This window comes from Patagioenas fasciata, chromosome W, assembly GCF_037038585.1.
Source record: "Patagioenas fasciata isolate bPatFas1 chromosome W, bPatFas1.hap1, whole genome shotgun sequence".
In the NCBI taxonomy this organism is placed as follows: Eukaryota; Metazoa; Chordata; class Aves; order Columbiformes; family Columbidae; genus Patagioenas; species Patagioenas fasciata.
In genome coordinates this window covers 60,663,105-60,681,391 of record NC_092559.1, presented here as the reverse complement: position 1 = coordinate 60,681,391, position 18,287 = coordinate 60,663,105, and the positions used below count along the sequence as shown (strand labels likewise).

The window sequence follows — 18,287 nt, the reverse complement described above, 5'->3', positions numbered from 1 at the left end:
AGCAAACATAGCACAGTAGCATATTCTAAATATATCTCTGAAACAATATTGTTGGACTCAGTGATATTTTGTAATGTTCATATATTTTCTATTGAATAAAGTAGCTTTGAAGCTTATCAGGCACTGTCCAACAAAATATTTAGTAAAAAAAAATTATGAACTTTAAAAACTTTGAGCTAGTAGCTCAATATTCTATACAAAGAAAATTGTAAAATGTTTCATAGTTTTAATTATGAAGTCAACTCTTGTTGGCTTCCTGTACATTTTTTAAAAAACAAATAACAAAATGAATAACAAAAAATAATAAACAGGAAAAAATATTCTCAGACAAAAGGAAGAAAGAAAAAAGATGACAAGGAAACAAGAAAGACAAGCAATCTTAACCTGTAGATATGCTTGAGAGAAGTCTACAGCCTAAAGAAAACTGAGTATTGCATAGCACGGTCTAAGAATTCAGCTTTCAGCAAAGAGAAAAGGGAAAAGAGAAGTAGTTTGGTATTGACAGTTTCCATCAATGAGAGTTAGTCATCCAATACTATGTACATTAATATATACTATATGCAATTGAAAGTCCTGTGTTCTTCAGTCTTAAATATATTCTTAAAACATGATTTTTAAATGTCTAAACAAAACACTTCCTGGCACTTCGCTATTATAATTCTTCTGAACAACATACTGTAACTGAAGCCCTTTAAAAGTGTCCCTTAGAAATGAAAGTGCCATTCTGCTACATATCATTGACCAGAAATAAAAAAATCCACAGTGCTGTATGTCTGGATCCATTGAGTGCAGCAACACCAAATCCAAGCCAGGTCATGACCAAGAAATTCAAATAACCAAATTATAAAGACGTCTTACACCTTGTGTCTGGAGAATCCAATGTTCTAGCCAGTAAAGATTCAGAAGTGGCCGTAAACAAGCACCATGGTTAAAGGCCTCTATGTCCCTGCAGTGAGATCAGGTTAGGGTTTCTCTCTCTTTTGCTCTCTTTTAGTTTTGTTTTCTTATTTTTAAAAAAAGCACTTCAGACTAGAAACATATGTTCACAGCTTAATACTGTAATCTCTCCAACTGCAGTTGTGAAGAAAGCTCTAATCCCATCTAAAGACAGATAGCTTTGATACTGCATCTCAAAATCTTGAGTAAAGCTGAAAGGAGCCTTCTCTCTCCAAAGGCCTCAATGTTGTCGAATCTTTTCTTATTAAAAAAAAAACAAAACAAAAACAAAAAAACCAAACAACTCAGAGTATTAAGATCTTCATCGCCTCTGCTGTGCATATACTCGGTAGGCTAGTGTGACATTGAGAGAGTCATTGTGCTGCACTAGTGATGTGTGTTGATAATGTAGCATCAGTTCTTTGAGTGAGTTGTACAAGTTACATGGCTCTGCAAATCCATACTCAGTAGGTGTTTTGTTTATCACACAGTGCTTTACCTCTCCATCCACTCTAAAGAGGAAAATAACCAACCAGTTTTACTTCATCAGTACAGTAAAGTTAAGCTAGAAAATATGGTATTGGCAATAAATCTTGAAGTGCTAGTCACTATATAGAATTCCTGTCTTCTGTGGTGGAATAATGGTAAAAGCCTAGGTTTAACCCAAATTCCCAGATGTTGTGTTAGTTTAGGGAGGCAGGAGATAGGCAGGACTTAGTAGTTGCACACAAAGGAGTGTATCCATGCTCTGGTTTCCCTCCATGAGGCTCATCTGTGGGAGTGGCACAGGTTTAGGCTGTGTGGGAAATGGAGTAGCAATAAGGACGGCCTCAGGACTTGTTGGTCTGTTTCTAAGCCCAAAGATCCAATGGGATCCATGCATATGCAAGTGTCTATCTGCCCCTAGCTCTAGGTAGATGCCTCAAATCTCGGTTACATCATTCACAAATTAGTGTACATACACAAAAGAGCAGGCATAGCAGCCTTATTTGCTGCTCTCTCGAACAAGGAACATTCCATCTCGCTTTCCCCGCAGCAGATTTTCAGCTTGGCTTCTATTGATATTTCCCACATTCCATGTTCTCTCATCACGATGGGGCAAGTCCTCATCATCTTCTACCATAGAGTATTGGCTGTGTGAAACACAATGCAGAGCAAAATCCATTAATTAAGTAGTCCCTCTTTCATATTACTTGAAAAAATAAAAAAGTCAATGGTTAGTAGGATGCCTCCCTGGTAAAAATAGGGATGTAAACCATGTAATACTGCAACAAACTGAATAAAACACTGAATAAAAATAAAGCTCTAGTCCTTGTTTCTTTTAAAAACAGTCATGTAAATCTGAAGAAGGATATAAAAGAATGTTGTGTTATCTTTCAGAAACTGATGTGAGCACTTCAGTACTTCTACCATTGCTCACTGTTTCGGCAAATAGCAAGTTAAAAAAAAAAAAACAAATCAACAACAAAACAATACCCTCTGAGTCATCTTCATTTCCAAAGATCAGAATGCTTGGTCAGCAGTGAAAAATCATGCAATGTATTGACTACAGCTGCTGCTTGGGAAAGCTATAAGCAGTCAGATAGGTAGACAGGTTAATTATTCATAGGGGAGATGACTTTGTGGAAAGGGTGGAATAGTAGAGTGCTCTCTTTCCTTATAATCACATTATGAGAAGAGCATATAACAGGGCCATCTCTACCAAAATAGCCACCAACTAACTATAAAGCTGATTCAGAGTTACACAGAACCCTCTGAGCTAAAGCCCACCATGAAAGATTTCTCCGGTTCAGTTGTGTGGACACCACTTCGATATTCTGCAGTTCCAGAGCTCCCCTCTTGCCCAGCAGCCTGAAGTGGTGGGTCCTGCCTCTCCTGCTCAGCTTGCAATCAGTCTGTGTATGGTTAATGTATTTATTCTTTTTGTAATAGGTTTTTAATCAGTTTTTCTTGCTCTAAGAAAACATGACTTTTCACTCATCCATAGTTCTGTCTTTCTGAAGATTCTCAGAGTAGTCTACGGAAATCAGCAATCTCATGCAGAACACACAGAATTCATTTTTTCAGAAAGAAAAGTGGTTTTGTTTTAGATGACACTCTCTCTAACTCCCTTATCTGTCGTGGTTGAGACGGACAAATGACATAGACCAAGTTCTTCCAGGATGAAAGTAGTAGATGCCATTTATTGCCACAAGTGCATTTTTATACAGTTTTACCAATTCATGTGTCTCTTCACTATTGGTTACAAGTTACAGCAGTAACATCTCATTGGCTAATTTTGCTATCATCAATGTTACTCTTCTACTCCCTTCTCTCTCACGGGTACATCCTTAACATCTCCGGATACTCCTTTACTCTCATCTTTCTCATGGGTAGGCCTTCATATCTTCAAGGCTAATTTCTGTTCCCATGCCTTCCGTCGGGGAATCCACGGACCCACCATAGTCCCCCACACTTATCCCATCATACTCCTTTTTCCTGAAAGGTATTCAAATGCATTCAGCAGTGGCTCTATTTTCAACCATCACCTAGAGAAAGGGATTCCAATTTTTACTGCTGTTCATTATAGTGATTTTTTTGCTTTACAACTTTAGAAAAAAGTCATATTCTGAAATTTTATTTTTTCAGCAGAAACCTGAGCACTTACCAGACTTGGTGGCAAGGAGAGTCACAGAGTGAGAGAAAAGGAAGATTTTCTTTAAACAGTTTCACTTACTATTTTGATGCTACGTTAAAACAATAACCTGGCATTGTTCTTTGTCTACCATTTAACTGATGGGAGTACCAGTGGAAACAGGTGTCTACGTATTCTCCATCATAACATCTTTGAGCTGCACTAAGACTGAGTGAACAACATGGCTTTAAAATGTGTATGCCATTTTTATCCCCTGCCTCTACCAATGCAGCTGCAGCAGAGATGCACAATTTCCAGGAGAAGAGCAGGACACTCAGTAAATCAAGCCAAATTAAAACAGACCACCAATGTTGACAAAGATTGAATGTAAATCCACAAAACAGTTATTGTCAGCATGCTGCTTTTGCTACATGTTTGGCCAGGCAGTGTAAAAGCAATGCACAGGAAACTACAACATCAGAAAATGTTGATATGAATATTACTTAGACAACTTTGTTTTTCTACTTGTTCATTCTTCACTGTTACTACATTTTTTATATTATTTTGTGGCTTGCTTTCATTTAAATTTGGTCTACATTTGCACCACCTGGGTGTTTTTTGCTTTTTTCCCGGGACTGAAGTGAAACATATTCAGTAGTCAAGCCACAGTCAGAACCTGTACTAAACTGAATTGCTGAAATGACAGAATACTATCTTGCCATTTCCCAGAAAAATTACCCAGACCACACAACCATAGAAGGAACACTCTTTAGCATACACAATTTTGATGTAGGTACCACTATAGCACCATGGTACCAACGCTTGAAATTTGGAAACAGCCTATCCATGCCTTACAGACCTTCTGAACAATTTATCTCTCCATATGACATTTCTACAAGACACTAACACCTTATGATCTTCATTTTGCTGTTAAGAATAGAGACAGGTTAAATTCCAGTCCTTTGCTATAGTAACTTGATTATGCACTTCCCTGAATAACGACAGAGTAGTGGGTAAAACAGAGTCTTTTCCAATACTTGCATTACAGAGCCTGCCATGTGTTAACAGTGCACATTGTTACTGGAGAGCTAGGCTTGAGATTTCCTCTGTGTTGTCCTGGAATTAAATATGCTTTATCTCACTTTTGTGTAAGATGACTTGGAATACCAGTAATATTTAAATATTTTAATACTCTACTGTATTTTCATTTCCAAGCCATTCATTTATTTTCTTTTGCTGTATACCTTTTTGAGTCAGCCACCTGGACAATAATTGCAAATAAAATTAATTGTTAGTCACAGAAGTTGGATGCCTATTAACAAAAAAAAAACCAAACTTTTAAAAAAAGGTTTTGCTAATTAATAATGATACTCACTGTAGTGGCAAAGCCCCCCCCCCGCCCCGGGGGGATGGGGTTGTCCCCAGCCTGGCTGAGAGGTAAAGCCAGAGACAAAAGAAACTAAAGGAGCACCATTAGAAGGTAATAATGAGTGAGCAATCGCTGAACACATGCGTGCAGAGCGCGGACAGTACATGCAGCCTATCATATTATTGTATAACATGAGTTACAACCAATCACATTGTTGTAAGGCACGTGAACAGGGCAGCTTTGCTGTAAAGCTAGCCCGGTCCAACAATAAAGCGAACTCTGTGAACATCATATTGGTGTGTCAGGTTCTGTGTCTCGCATGGAGAAAGCAACATTTTGGTGACCCCGACGTGATATTTCGTATCGAAGCAAGATCGCTGGAAGTGAAGACGCGAGGACGCCACCTGGTGGGCAACACCAGCCCAGCGCTTTAGAATAGCGGAAAGTAGGCCTACGGGGAAGCAGGTGGCATGGGAAACACGGCATCCATGGAAGAAAAAATAATAGTGAAAAGTATTCTGCAGCTGACTGCAAGAACAGGAAGATTTTTGGAAAAAGTCGCGGTGGAGCGCCTTTTACTATTTGCCCAGCGTAAGGGGTGTGTCCGTTCAACGGACGAATTTTTTTCTCCCGGTACATGGGAGGAGATAGGGACCGAACTATGGGAAGTGGTCACACGGGGGAACCGCGAGGCTCGCGACCTCGCCGGACCCTGGCGGGAGGTCAGGCAGCTGATGCGCGAAGTCTCAGAGGAGCCGGAGCTGTGTGCCATCCCCTCGGAGCCACCCGCCGTGAGCTGCCCCCCCTCCGAGAACTCCGAAAAATCAACACCGCTGGTATGTCCCGTATCAGATCTGGAGTTCTGGGGCGGAGAGCGAATTATACCCTCTGCATCCTTTGAGCCATTGCCTGGCTCCGACGACGAATGGCAGCAACCAGCAAGTTTCAACAAGCCAGGACAAGTTAATCCAGCTGACGTGCCTTTACCGGAGGACCCGATGGAACACCAGGATGGAGCACCGCAGAATCGCCCTGACTTCCAAGAGGAGAGCCACGTGCAAAGCCTGAAGGACTTACTGAGACGGCAGGAGAGCCAGATGCAAGAAGTTCTAAAAGCTATGAAACGACTAGATGGCGGTAACAGTAAAACTTCGCGGTTAATAGCATATAAAAAGGCGTCAGATGCAATTAAGGATGGGCTGGAGGCAATTGGCAGGGAATGTGAAAAACGGGGAAAACAAGAAAGGGAGGGGGCGGAATTAGACCTCACTCCCGAGGAGCTCCGTATTAAAAGGGAGCGAATACAAAAATGGGCTAGACAATGTGTTGAAGATGGGATGTGGTCTGTAAGAGAAGCAGATGAATATTTGAGAGCGCGATATGGAAAAGGGCTGGAGACTGGGTTAGCAGATCGGTTTGCAAATATGCGTCGACTTACTGATCCACAGGGAAACACAAGGGAATTGTATAGCAGTGATAGTAATGATAATTTGGGTGCTGCCCCTGTGCATCAGGGTAGAGATATTCCTCGAGATCACTCTTATAATGCAGGGCAACGTTGGCAAGGGGTAATCAGAGATGCAACCATTGAAGGGATCATGTTATCTGGTAGTATTACAGCAATGCCAGTGCACATAGATAATAGAGGACAAAGGCGGTGGTCGCCCTTTGATTGGAAAACGGTTAAGCAATTGCAAAGTGCAGTTGTGCAATATGGTATGGATAATAAGCACGTGATGCAGCTAATCAATTCATTTTTCAAGGGGCAAGTACTAACTCCAACAGATATTAGGGCATTGATGGAGTTATTGCTTCCTCCAACGGGGTATTTGCTGTTCTTGGACAAGTGGCAGGGGAAGGTGGAATTGGCAGTATTAGAAAATGTTCGTTTACCAGCTGATGATCCGTTGCGATTAGCTAGCATGGACCAGTTACTGGGTCGTGGGCAATATGTGGATGGTGCCACTCAGGCAGCACTTCATCCAAGGATTTTGCAGCAAACGCAAGGGCTTGCTCTGGCAGCAGTGAAAGAACTGCCAAATATAGGTAACCCTGTGCCACCCTATTCTACAATAAAGCAGGATCCTGGGGAACCATATATGAAGTTTGTAGATCGTTTGAAAGAAGCTATAGATGCCTCTCCTAACTTGACTCCAGAGGCAAAAGCTGCTGTGGGGAAAGATTTGGCTATGATGAATGCAAACACCCAATGCCAACAGATATTAGCCGGTTTGGGAAAAACTACTTCTTTAGCAGAGATGGTGGAAGCTTGCACATGGGTACCGATTATGCAGTAGGAGGTAGAAAAAGCAAAAATACATGCTCAAGCCCACGCTGCGGCCTTGGTTGGAGCACTTAAGCTTGCAATGAAAGGCCGAAGCCCTTCTTCTTGTGGCCTAGCATGTTTTACTTGCGGACAGACAGGACATCTTAAAAGAAACTGCCCTCAATATGCTTAGCAGCATTACAAAAATGGCATAACTGTCCAGTTAATCTGGTAACAGACTCTCTTTATGTTGTGGGAATTGTACAAAGAATACATAGAGTGCTTTTGCAGCGAGTTTCCAATTCCTTATTGTTTGAAGCATTGTTAGATTTGTGGAACGTATTAGATTATAGGACAGCACCAGTATTTATCATGCATATAAAAAGCCATACTAACATACCAGGTGGTCTAGTAGAAGGAAACAGCATTATAGACAAACTTGTGGCAGTAACAGATATATCCCCTTTTGAACAAGCCAGACAAGCTCACGAATTCTTTCATCAATCCTCAGCAGCACTCCGAAAACAGTTTACACTTACCAAGGAACAAGTTCGAGCCATTATTGCAGCTTGTCCTGATTGTGCCCGCATAGTACCTCTCCAACAAAAGGGAGTAAATCCTCGGGGCTTGCAGCCAGGTCAGTTATGGCAAACTGATATTACTGAATTTGCACCATTTGGCCGACAAAAGTACATTCATGTCTCCATAGATACCTGTTCAGGACTGCTGTGGGCTACAGCTTTGACCTCAGCAAATGCAAAGGCGGTAAAACATCATTTATTACAGGCTTTTGTTGTCATGGGTGTCCCTATACAAATCAAAACAGATAATGGTCCTGCATACCACTCTGACAGACTTGCAACCTTCCTCATACAGTGGAAGGTACAACACCTGTTTGGAGTCCCTTATAATTCTACTGGCCAGGCAATTATTGAGCGTGCACACTGCACCCTGAAAAATCTTTTGTCTGTTTTGAAAAAACAAGGGGGAATTGGTGTGAGCCCAGAAGAGGTATTGATGAAGGCACTGTATGTGCTGAACTGGCTTAATCCTAAAAGTGAAACTGAAATGGAACTGGTTGTTATGCACCATATCAAAAATGTCAAAGATTTTTCCGAAAATGTGCCTAAGGTTAGTGTGTTTAATCCAACAACACAACAATGGGAAGGTCCTATGTCACTAATAACCTGGGGAAGGGGATATGCTTGTGTTTCTACAGGTAACCACAAAAATTCGTGGATCCCAGCAAAGTGGGTGAGACCTTGGCTAGCTAACAGAGAAGAAACCGATTGCAGTGATGACAACCCTTAACCTCAGAGGTGTTATCGCTTTTAGCAACGAATGTAGCCAATGTTGAGAATACCACTTTGTAAAACAGAGCAGCAATTAATTTTTTGTTATTGGACATGTTCACATTCATGAAGAGTTTGATTGTATGTGATGTTTGTACTTAAAAGATAAAAAGATAGAAGATTTGCAGAACAAGAAAATAACAGATGATGTTGGGGTTTTTGGGTTGGATGCCTTGTTTGGTTAAAAGGAATATTGAAAACAGGTCTGTTCTTGTTAATTGTAATTGTATTAGCCTTAATGTTCTTACCCTGTATTTCAAACTGTCTTTAAAGCATGATAGGGCGTATTGTTAATATTATATTAAAGAGGGGGAGATGTAGTGGCAGAGCCTCCCCCCCACCCCGGGGGGATGAGGTTGTCGCCAACCTGGCTGAGAGGTGAAGCCAGAGACAAAAGAAACTAAAGGAGCACCATTAGAAGGTAATAATGAGTGAGCAATCGCCGAACACATGTGTGCAGAGCGTGTGGACAGTACATGCAGCCTATCATATTATTGTATAACACGAGTTACAACCAATCACATTGTTGTAAGGCGCGTGGACAGGGCAGCTTTGCTATAAAGCTAGCCCGGTCCAACAATAAAGCAAACTCTGTGAACATCATATTGGTGTGTCAGGTTCCGTGTCTCGCATGGAAAAAGCAACAACTCACATCAAGTACTGATCTCTTGTCTTCCTCAACTGTATGAGGTCTGGCTTAATGCTGTTCATACGCTTGTCTATCTCTCTATATTCAGCTGCTTGCTTCTTTAAATCCTCTTCTAATCTACACCTGCTGTCCACAATTTCACTTATTTGAGACTTCAGTTTTTCGCAGTTTTGCATAATTCTGAAAGGAATAATGTGTTAGGTTATACTCTGATAAAGTCTTATTAATTACTTTTATCTGCTGTTTTCTTATGTAGCTATTTAAGAAAACAGATTATTTATCTAGATATAGGTACACGTTTTGCAAGTTCACAACTTCCCCATTTGAAGCTTGCTGTGCTTACAACTGAACAACTATAGACTTGCCAACTTGCTTTAGTTTTAGGCAGATCTATATTTGGCATTATTTCTTCAAAATCATACAATTTGAAATATAAACACTGACCTTTGTATTTCTTTTTCATTTCCTTCCCGTTTAAATTTTTCAATGTATTCCTTACTGTATCTTTCTTGTGTCTGGCACTGCTCTTCAAATATTTTTATTGTTTCATTAAATGCTTCAATAGCTGTTCTTTTCATTTGAATCTCCTGAAAATAAAAATAAGTGTTATGACGGTTGTTATGATTTATTTGCTTGTATCACAGAAACACTTTGGTATGTTGTAACAGAATGACTTCAATATCCCTTTACCAGAACACATTGTCTCTGCAGAGCCGTACAAAACAGAGAAAAGAGGTCTGTACAAAAGGCTACCATGATGAGGCTTTCCATAATGAGGTTTTTCAAGAAAGAAAAACTGTAGACAAAGAGGTAGCTACAATCTTTGTTTTGTATAAATAAGTTTTATTTGTGATGATTAGAGCCTTATGACAGTGCACTTTGCCCTTTGTACCAACTAATGTCCTTAGAAGTACATCTGGCTTTCTGAAATAAAGGTATAAGATATTGGGTTGGACAGGTGTCAAAAGGTCATCTAGTCTGTCCTCCTGCCACTACATAGCTAGTTGATAGCTAAGTATTTTAAGTTCAAGTTGCCTGCACTCCTCCACCTTTTTCAATTATTTTGAGGAGTATTTCCTGAACATTTTAAGAAGGGGTCTTGATTCTGGGGCTGTAAAACAGCACAAATTTACTGGCACTTCAAGATTTGTCTAATAGTTTATTAAGATGTAAGAAGGATAGAGGCAGCTTTTCATTCCTACACTGTATCTACACATCATCATTCTACCCTGCATAGGTGAAACCAGATCCTTAAAAAACTAGTAATAAAATACAATGTTTCCCTGTAGATGTGTCTTGAAAACCTTAACTCAACTTGATGAAGTCAGTATGCAGAAGTGTTGGTAAATCAAGACAGTTCTGTGCTTGCTTTGGATGCAGGTGTCAGGCTTGAGCACAGGATTAGGTGATGACTATTAAAACATGAGTAAGCAATTCTATACTGAGCAACCACATCAGAAATACTTCCTCTTTTGGGCAATAGTAGTGGTGGTGGAAGGGAGAAGGATGGAAAAAGATGGCAGTATGAATTTACAGTAATATTCTTCTAAATCTACAGAAGTCTGCAATTCTCCCTTTGGTTTGAAATCAGGCTCACCTGAGATGTTCTTGTGTAGTCTTCATAGAGTCTGTCATGTTCTTGGCTTTTTTCTTGAAACTGGGTAATTATATTAATGTAATTTCTTTCCCACTGCTTCAATGCTATCCTCTTTTACAACTTGATCCTAGGATGATGAGCAGAAAGAAATATATTCCATAAAGAAACAATTATATTGCACAGATTTTTCAGGATAAAATTGCTTAAAAATTATTAGATAGTTACATGGTAAATGTGACTTATCTTTTATCAATATGGAGATATGACATACTATATGCATAATATGCAAATTAGAAATAAAATTAATGACAAAAAGCCATTTTGCATTGCAAGTGTTCAACTTTATACAGAAAATTATATATTTCATAATTGAGTGGGATATTTATTATTTCTTTATTTCTTAATAATGTTTCTGCAGCATTTAAAGTTTTAATCACTTATATGCAAATTGTGGAGTTGGTTTTAAACAAACCCATCAATTTTTATACCCACTTTATTTTTTCAAATATTAACAGAGCTGAAGTTCTTCATGACAAATGACTCCACAGTCTGCAGAAATGTATCTGTATTTAAATGTAACACAAAGAAAACAGACCAAATTACCTGCTGGTGTTTAGATACTGGATACAGTAATTTTACATCCAGTTTAGGATTATACTGGGCTAGAGATTCATTCCGGTAGTGGTTTATTAGCTCAACCACAGAGCTGAAAGTTAAGGGGTCAGAAAAGCCGTATTTCCCATCTCAGTGAAATATTTTGATTAATTTGTTGTTTCCTCCTTTCCTGCAAATAAAGTTTGTTGAAAAGTTAGGCATACTTCAAATACTATTTCCTAGGGAAATGCAGTGTTGCATTTTACTGTGAAGTATTACAGACCTGGCGTAATGATCTTACCTTAGTGTGTGTAGTCCTCATGCATTTTGGTTGAAGCATCTCATACCAAAAAGGTACCATCAGCAGTGTCTCGAAGTTTCTCATTTACTTCTTCTCTAAAACGAAAGCAAAAGTAACTAGTCATTTCAGCTACTTCTCACTCATTTACCCTCTCACTGTGCTCTATTCTTTTTAAAAATAACTGTTTTTTATAAACCTTCTTGATCTCTGTATTAATAAATACATAGCTTATTTAACATTTAACTAGAGAACAATTGGGATATAAAAATGGTATATCCTATGTCCTCTCACTGCTGGAAAAAAGTTATATGCATGCAAAGGTCTTTCTGTTTGTTCATACAAGCCTGCATTAAAAATGTTGCTAATATATGGCACTTGTTAGTCTGGCTTGTTAACTATTGTGTCTACAGTTGAGGTTCTGAATGAAAGACAAGAAGAAAATACTTATTTCTTGGTGTTGTTCTTTCATGCAAGCATTTCATATGGCTGTCTTAAAATAACAGAGCAATCACCAAACCATTTTACATATTACATTCTAATTGACTGCCAGCAACTTTTATTTCATGTTTGGAATAAAATCAACTGCAATATATTTGTGTTGGAAAATATCCTAAAAATAGCTCTTAGAACTATAATTTTTCTATACTTAAGAAGAATAACAGGATAACAGCAAAAACATAAGAAATACATGTCTTGAGTTGATTTACCTTGAGATATCTACCCAATACCATTCAGCATCTTGTAATGACATGTTGTTATTCATGCTGTTGTTACTTAGAGTATTAGGTTTTGGTGGCTTAGGAGGCAGTGCTGCAGATGAAGGGGGAAGAAATTGATTATAAATCATTGAAAACCTAACCATATATCCTTGAAATTACACATTATTACATGAATGAGGAAAAAAATAGATACAAAATAGATTTTTCCATCACTAGCAGTCTTTAAAAGACAATGGAGGAATCAAGATATTTTACTGAAAACAGTAAAATTAAACAAGAAAGATGTACTGTTTCAAAAAATATGTTAGTCTTGCAATAATATATTTAAAGCAAAATATAGCACCATACTCATCTCCCCCTGTGAAGAAAGTACTTGAGAAAAAAATAATTAGAAGTTTGCTTTTACCTTCTTCCACTATCTACAGGTGAATATAAATAGTAAAATGTATTTTTTTTTATCCTCTGTAGTGATCTTAGAGGAACATTGCTGCTTCCTCACCTAGAAGCTGAGTAACAAAAGATGCAAACCCACAGCAGTACTGTTTATTTTAAGAAGAGTTTGGGTTTTGTGATCCTCAGCATTCTGTGCAATGATTTGCCAAAAACCACTTTAAGAAACCCATCTGTGACCCAAATATCCCTTGTGTTAATCATAGTATTCTACAGATGAGCCTAAGGACAAATAGCCTGAATTAAGAGTGAAATCAGCAGCCCACTTGAAGTGCATGTACACTAATGCACGCAGTATGGGCAACAAACAAGAGGAGCTGGAAGCCATCGTGCAGCAGGAAAGCTATGACATAGTTGCCATCACAGAAACGTGGTGGGATGACTCGTATGACTGGAGTGCTGCTATGGGTGGCTACAAGCTCTTCAGAAAAGACAGGCAGGGCAGGAGAGGTGGAGGGGTGGCTTTATATGTTAGAGAGTCTCTTGACTCTGTTAAACTTGAGGTCAATAGTGACAAGGTTGAGTGCCTGTGGACCAGAATCAGGGGGAAGTCCGACAAGGCTGATGTCCTCGTGGGTGTCTGTTATAGACCACCCGACCAGGATGATGAAGGAGATGAATTATTCTACAAGCAGCTGGCAGATGTCTCAAAATCGACAGCCCTTGTTCTTGTGGGGGACTTTAACCTGCCAGATATCTGCTGGGAGCTGAATACTGCACAGAAGAGGCAGTCTAGGAATTTCCTAGAGTGTATAGAGGACAATTTCCTTCATCAGCTGGTAAATGAGCCTACCCGGGGTAAGGCCTTGCTAGACCTACTGTTTACAAACAGAGAAGGGCTGGTGGGAGATGTAGTGGTTGGAGACCGCCTGGGGCATAGCGACCACGAAATAATAGAATTTTCAATAGTTAGAGATGCAAGGAGAGCCATCAATAAAACCTCTACACTGGACTTCCGGAGGGCAGATTTTTACCTATTCAGAAGTCTAGTTCAGAGCATACCCTGGGAAACAATGCTTAAAAACAAGGGGGCCCAGGAGGGTTGGACATACTTCAAGTGGGAGGTTTTGAGGGCACAGGATCAGGCTATACCAGTGCGCCGAAAGGCTAGCCGTCGGGGAAGACGACCGGCTTGGCTAAACAGGGAGATTTTGAAGGAAATCAGAAATAAAAAGAGAGTTTACAGACTGTGGAAAAAAGGACTGGCTACCTATGAAGAATTTAGGAAAATAGCTAGATCGCGCAGGAAAAAAATCAGGGAAACAAAAGTGCAGTTTGAAGTTAATTTGGCCAATTCTGTTAGGGATAATAAAAAGTCCTTCTTTAAATACGTTAATAACAAAAGGAGGGGCAAGGAAAACCTCCGTTCTCTACTGGACTTTGAGGGAAATATAGTTAACAAAGATGAGGAGAAAGCTGAGGTACTTAATACCTACTTTGCCTCAGTATTTACCAGTCAAACAGATGGCCCTCAGGATAACTGGCCTCTGGAGATGGTTGACAGGGATAGGAAGCCAAATAGTCCCCTTGTATTCCAAGAGGAAATAGTTGGTGGCTTACTGAGCCATCTGGATCCTCATAAGTCTATGGGACCAGACGGGATCCATCCTAGGGTGATGAGGGAGCTAGCAGAAGAGCTCGCCAAGCCGCTCTCCATCATCTTCCAACAGTCTTGGCTCACTGGGGAGGTCCCAAATGATTGTAAACTGGCAAATGTTACCCCAATCCACAAAAAGGGCTGCAAAGCTGACCCTGGCAACTACAGGCCTGTCAGCCTGACCTCAGTGCCTGGCAGGGTGATGGAGCAGATCATCCTGAATGCAATCACACAGCACCTCCAGGATGGACCAGGGATCAGACCCAGCCAGCATGGGTTTAGGAGGGGCAGGTCCTGTCTGACCAACCTGATCTCCTTTTATGATCAGGTGACCCACCTAGTGGATGAGGGGAAAGCTGTAGACGTGGTCTATCTAGACTTCAGTAAAGCCTTTGACACTGTCTCCCATAATATACTCCTTCAAAAGCTGATAGCCCGTGGCTTGGACAAGTGTACTCTCTGCTGGGTTAAGAACTGGCTGGAGGGCCGGGCCCAGAGAGTACTGGTGAATGGGGCTGCATCTAGCTGGCGGCCAGTCACTAGTGGTGTCCCCCAGGGGTCAGTGTTGGGTCCAGTCCTGTTTAACATCTTTATTGATGATTTAGATGAGCGGATTGAGACCATCATCAGCAAATTTGCTGATGACACCAAGTTGGGGGGCAGCGTCGACCTGCTGGAAGGCAGGAGGACTCTGCAAAGAGATCTGAATAGACTGGAAAAATGGGCTGATTCCAATGGGATGAAGTTCAACAAGGCCAAGTGCCGGGTCCTGCACTTTGACCACAACAACCCCCTGCAGCGCTACAGGCTGGGCACAGAGTGGCTGGAGAGCAGTCAGGCAGAAAGGGACCTGGGGGTACTGATTGACAGGAAGCTCAACATGAGCCAACAGTGTGCCCAGGTGGCCAAGAAGGCCAATGGTATCCTGGCCTGTATCAAAAATAGTGTGGTCAGCAGGACAAGGGAAGTGATCCTTCCCCTGTACTCTGCATAGGTGAGGCCACACCTGGAGTATTGTGTTCAGTTCTGGGCCCCTCAGTTCAGGAAAGATATTGAGGTGCTGGAGCAGGTCCAGAGAAGAGCAACAAGACTGGTGAAGGGACTTGAGCACATGACCTATGGGGAGAGGCTGAGGGAGCTGGGGTTGTTTAGTCTGGAGAAGAGGAGGCTTAGAGGTGACCTCATTGCTCTCTATAACTACCTGAAGGGAAGTTATAGCCAGGTGGGAACTGGTCTCTTCTCCCAGGCAGTTAGCAATAGGACAAGGGGACATGGGCTTAAACTCTGCCAGGGGAAGTTTAGGCTGGATGTTAGGAAGAAGTTCTTTACGGAGAGAGTGATCAGGCATTGGAATGGCCTGCCCAGGGAGGTGGTGGACTCACCGTCCCTGGAGGTTTTTAAACTGAGATTGGACATGGCTCTTAGTGCCATGATCTAGTAAATGGGCTGAAGTTGGACCAAGGGTTGGACTTGATGATCTCTGAGGTCTTTTCCAACCTAGCCAATTCTGTGATTCTGTGATTCTGTGTTCCAGGACTGATTAAAAACCAAATTTCCCTTTTATCAATGTCAAAGATGCATACATATACCAGTGGGTGCCAGAAAAGATACTGCAGCACTCCTGACTTAGTAGCAAGGGGGAACTGGAATCAGGATTAAAAAAATCAACCCAGCTCTTTTAGTTCTCCAGGAAATACAACATTCCTTATGAACACCCCTGTCTGTATATTATGACCAGCTACAAAAGACAATGTTTTTAAAGTTGCAATGAATATCAAGAAAGTATATTTTTTATATGGTATGAAAAACTGATGCAATATCATGTATTCATTTAATATTGCTAGATTTTAAAATATGTTTTTCCTCAAACAATCCAAAACAATGATTTGTAATCACTGTTTCAGGAAATAAAAGTGCTATTACAGCATTTCCTTTAGTCACAGTATGGAACAAAAATAGCAAAAATAATAATTAAAAAAATGCACATTTTAAGTTATATAAATAGCAGAACTAGAACTAGTCTTGACAGAATAAAATCAAACCAGAAACAGGTCAAGTCAGTAAAAATTCAATTAAGTAAACAGACAGATATTTCTATTCTAATTACTATACCCATGCACTCAAACACAATTCTAATTTATGGAAAAAAGGAAAAAAGAAAAACTATTTGTATCAATGACATATGCACTAAGAATTTTTTCAGCAGCTATCGTAAAGACAAAAATGAATTAAGTCTTCTTAAGACTGCAGTTTTACCTGGTGGATCCATTTCTATGTAAAACATTAGGTCTGTGCCACAATTTATATCTGTCTTGGGACATTCTATATCCAATTCTTCCATATTCCAAACAGTATTGTACATTGAGTTTCACTGAGTAAGCTCAGATACAAGAAAAGTGTCAGGCTCTCTTTGTAATGGTGTCTTGGAATTCATTTAAAAACCTATAAGGGGCTGCACTGTAACCTGTTACATCATAATCGTCAGCCAATCATGTTAAAAGAATGTCACTAGACCATTCCTGTTTCATCATTTTCTTCTACATTAATCTTAAAGCATTTTTAGTGTCTGAAAGAATCTACATTTAGCAGAACTGCAATATAAACCTGGTATTACAAAGAAAAGGACTGAGTGAGCTCTCCTTGCCTGTGTTCCCAGTTTGTTTTCCTGACTTTGCAGCATGGTACAGTCCAATCATGGCAGGATGACAAAAGGCTGATATGCTGCAGCACATACCTCTTACACACAGGCACACACAACACATGCACACTCACAGGGCAGCTCCCTTTAGAGGTAGATCAGTCACTTTGTTTCATTCTCCTACACAGATACCTGAAGTTTACCATTCAAAAAGATATAAAGGCTTGTGGACCTACTGTACATATTAAAGATGCAGAAGGGAAAGAGAGCATGACTCCGTGTGTGTGTATGTATATTTATTACATGCACATTATACACATACATACAGAGAGATATATATCTTCACATAATGAAATATGGATTATGTTTTTAAACTGCATAGATTTCTATAATTTTTATGGATACACAGGTCTGATATACTTGATATTATTATATAAAAATGTGCTTACTGCAGAGATGCCTTTTCCCCCTTATCATTTTTAATAAAATACAATTCCAATCGATTTGGATTAACTCATTTTGAAATCAAAAAATCAAATATTATAATCTTACATACAGCAGACTTTCCTAAACCATAGAAGAAAGATTTTGTTGAACATAAAAAGCCATTCTGTCAGGATACAACAAGATTTAGTCTGCCTTTTCACACTGTTTCTCTACCCTGTTCTCATTGAGATATTTATCAAGTTAATTGTTTTTAAAAGCAAGAGTCCTTGTCACCATCTGCTTCCTCACCTGACATTATGCCATTGGTATTCTCCTACCATTTAGAAATATTCCTTCTTAACTTCCCCACATCACTGACTGTAACTTTTTCAAACCTCTTGGAAGAAAGACATACAGACTAGACTGTTAATTGCAGAGCAGAATGCTATGTAAAACAATCCAAATGCTTTATACTCACTATAATCTATGGGGGAAGAAAACCAGATACCAAAAATAACCACAGTAAAGAGTAGCTGTAGCAACTATCTGTTTACATGATAAGAAATCCCGGCGAGGCTCTATCTCATAAATATGAGGATACAAAGGATCCGAGGCCAACTATACTCCAACTGAAAAATAGATACTAGAAGCATATGAAGGGGTCCGAGCTGCTACAGAAGTGTTTGGTACTGAAACACAGCTTCTCCTGGCACCTCGACTGCCGGTGCTGGGCTGGATGTTCAAAGGGAAGGTTCCCTATATCCATCATGCAACCAATG

At 40.0% G+C, this 18,287-nt stretch overlaps 1 pseudogene; it reads right to left on the bottom strand.

Annotated features, from left to right (window-relative positions):
• Positions 1–1,258: 1,258 nt before the first annotated feature.
• LOC136114659 (phosphatidylinositol 3-kinase regulatory subunit alpha-like) lies at positions 1,259–16,806 on the bottom strand (annotated as a pseudogene).
• Between the last annotated feature and the right edge of the window lie 1,481 nt (positions 16,807–18,287).